The sequence below is a fragment of the Myotis davidii genome, unplaced genomic scaffold, assembly GCF_000327345.1.
Source record: "Myotis davidii unplaced genomic scaffold, ASM32734v1 scaffold43, whole genome shotgun sequence".
Lineage (NCBI taxonomy): Eukaryota > Metazoa > Chordata > Mammalia > Chiroptera > Vespertilionidae > Myotis > Myotis davidii.
In genome coordinates this window covers 48,053-51,287 of record NW_006294590.1, presented here as the reverse complement: position 1 = coordinate 51,287, position 3,235 = coordinate 48,053, and the positions used below count along the sequence as shown (strand labels likewise).

The following is a 3,235-nucleotide window of genomic DNA, read 5'->3' as shown; positions in this document are numbered from 1 at the left end:
CCGCCCCAGCCTGGGCTGCAGCTCCCCTTCGGTTCCAGTCCTGGCCGTCATGGTGGCTGCACCTTTCACACCTGCTCGGTCCTCCACCCCTCGTCCTGCCCAGGAGAGCCCGGAATAGCCAGCAAGAGAAGGCTGACACCCCTGGAGACTGAGGCCCCGTAGTGACCGAGACCAGCCTGGCACCCAGAGCTGGAGCAGAGATGGTGCGTGCGGCGAGGCTGTCGGGGTTCCTGGAAGAGGCGGGTGGTGTTGGGGTACCAGGGGGCTCCTCCTCCCCGCCACAGGGCAGGGCAGGGCGGGGATGGGCCTGTGTGCGTGGTGCTATCACAGAGAGAATCGATGCTTGGCACTGGCCCAGTGTTTAAGGGAAATGAATAGATTTTGGCTGAGGACAAAGAGAGTTTGATTAATCAGAAATTGGATAATGGAGGCAACACTCTATTTTTCTTCCCAGCATTTTATCGAGAAATATGTTTGCACAGCACATCGGAAGTAACGGAAGGCTGTGAGCAGGGTGGGGGAGGGGGGCAGCCGCGCTGGAGCCCAGCCCAGCCCGGGGATGGGGCTACCGAAGCCACACGCACTGACAAGCCAGCTGGTGGTCACCTCATGGGGCCACAGGAAGCCAGAGGGGATGGGTTGGGCAGGCCAGAGGTCACACACAACTGGGGCAGCTGGGGTCAGAGGTTGTGCCACAAAGAGGTGGGCAGGGGAGGGGCAGGCACACAGCCAGGTCCTTAGCTCGGTGGTGGATGGCCGCAAAGCCGGTTCCTCATGTGGAGACGGCTCCGTCCCCAGCCTGGCCCCCTCCCCGCCGCTCCACCCTGCCCATGGCCTTCTTGGTCACCCCCTCCCTCCTCCTGTGCTGCCCCCTCCTACGACGCCGAGAGCCTACGCCACACAGGTTAGGGGAGCAGGTTTCTGTGGGCATCTGGTCTCCCGACCGATCCCACAGGCGCCTCTGTGCGGGCCGGGCTGGGCCCAGGCTCCCTCCCTCACCCAGGCACAGACACTGAACAATGACCCGCGTTGCCAGTCAGACTCATGATGCCGCTGGGGAGCACGGAGGAGGACGTCGGGTCCTCCCCTAACCTGGGGTCAGGGTGCATGTCCTGAAAGATGGGCCACGTAAAGGGAGATGAAGGATGAGCGGAAGCTACTGGGCAAGGCTGAAGGCGTGGCAGGGGTGGCCAGTCCCGGGCGACACCCCCAAAGCCTGCCTCCCGGGCGAGCACCCTCAAAGCCTGCCTCCTGGGTCAGTACCCCCAAAGCCTGCCTCCCAGGCGAGCACCCCCAAAGCCTGCCTCCCGGGTCAGTACCCCCAAAGCCTGCCTCCCAGGTGAGCACCCCCCAAGTCTGCCTCGGTACCTCCTGCAGACAGGGCTCAGCGACCACGACTGCTCTCCTTGAGCCACAGCGCAGCCGCAGACCCTTCTCCACGCCGTGCGCTGGGCAGCCGCCCGGGAGTCGGTATAAGAAGCGAAAACCGTCTGCACCCTTGACCGGGACCGATGGAAAGAGGACGCTGAGGTCTGGAGATTGGAGAGGACGATGCGCCAGCGTCAGTGGCACAGACAGGGCCGGGACTAGAACCCAGGGCTCCTGACTGTCCATCCAGCGCCCTGTCCCCCGCACTGAGCTGCCCGGCCGAGCTGCTCCTGGCGCAGGGGCCACCGGGAAAGGCCATCCCACCATCACAGGCTCCCGTGGGCACCGGTCCTTTCTCCTGCCAGGATCTTCTTTCCCATGGATGTGCCTCTCTACGTCCCCACTCTGTGGATCCCCCGAGTCGGGCCAAGGCCCCCCCAAGTCATTCCATGTCACCGAGGGGCCAGGTGTCAGCCCGAGGCATCCCATCCCGGATGCCGGGACCTGGGCCTGTGGTACCAGCATGAGAACCCGTCGGGCAGCCCGCCTGCCTCTGGCTCAGGAGTGAACCCGTCGGGCAGGCCACCAGAGGGGGGTGCCACCCGGGCTGTGCACCTTCCCCGGGGCCCAGTCGGTCACCCACCTGGGAAAGCCCCTGTCTCCCCAGGTCCCGGTCCTGGGGGAGAAAACGGAGGGGAAACAGCCCCTTCTTGGCAGAGCGGAGGGTAAAGTGAGCTTCTGTGCCCCCAGCCCCGCCGTGACCCAGCAGTCCCCTGCACCCCGAGAACGCCTGGGCGTACACTTGGGCTCCGGGGGACGGTGCACTGGGGCCCTCTCTCCTCCACTCAACTCGGCCGTGACCTCCGGACTCAGGGGCAGGCCTCGGGGGGAGGTCAGCTCCCACCCCCCAGGACTGGGGGTGCTCAGTGGGCAGGGTCCCTTCCTGGAGGGTCTGCTCCGACCACCACCCAGGACAGGCCCTCGGGGAGACACCGGGCGGGTTTCTGCTTAGAGCAGCGGTTCTCAACCTGTGGGTCGCGACTCCTTTGGGGGTCGAACGACCCTTTCGCAGGGGTCGCCTAAGACCATCGGAAAACACATAAGTAACTACGTATTGTTTTTGTGATTAATCACTATGCTTTCATTATGTTCAATTTGTAACAATGAAAATACATCCTGCATATCAGATATTTACATGATGATTCATAACAGTAGCAAAATTACAGTGATGAAGTAGCAACGAAATAATGTTATGGTTGGGGGCCACCACAACATGAGGAACTGTATGAAAGGGTCGCGGCATTAGGAAGGTTGAGAGCCACTGGCTTAGAGGCTCCTGGAAGGAGCGTGGGGCCTGACGAGGTTTGTAAAGACCCTCCAGGCCCGGCCGGTGTGGCTCAGTGGCTAAGCGTTGACCTATGAACCAGGAGGTCACGGTTCGATTCCGGTCAGGGCACATGCCCGGGTTGCGGGTTCGATCCCCAGCGGGGGATGTGCAGGAGGCAGCTGATCAATGAATGACTCCTTCTCATCACTGATGTTTCTGTCTCCTTTTCCCCTCTCCCTTCCTCTCTGAAATCAATTTTTAAAAAATTAAATAAAAAAAAGACCCTCCCCGCACCATGGTTTTAACAGCCTCGCTTCGTAGCACTTTTTGGTGGATCCTCCCAGGGATGTCTCTAAGAGAGTTCCACCCTAATTTAGAAGCAGACAACTCAGAGCTCTGTGATGTCGCAGGCTCCTCTGAAAAGAGACGAACGCAAGGAAGCCATTGTTGGGTGAGGCTGCCCACTGCGCCTGCCCAGGTCCTGACCACAGGACGAGAAGGCCTGCAGCTCTTGGGCTGTGGCTCCCGCCAGAGGCCGCG

General features: G+C 61.6%; 1 protein-coding gene across 1 annotated transcript in view; it reads left to right on the top strand.

Annotated features, from left to right (window-relative positions):
- Window positions 1-3,235, top strand: part of RSPH14 (radial spoke head 14 homolog) — a 20,348-nt gene that overhangs the window by 4,399 nt on the left and 12,714 nt on the right. The gene's annotated exons all lie outside the window — the stretch shown is intronic.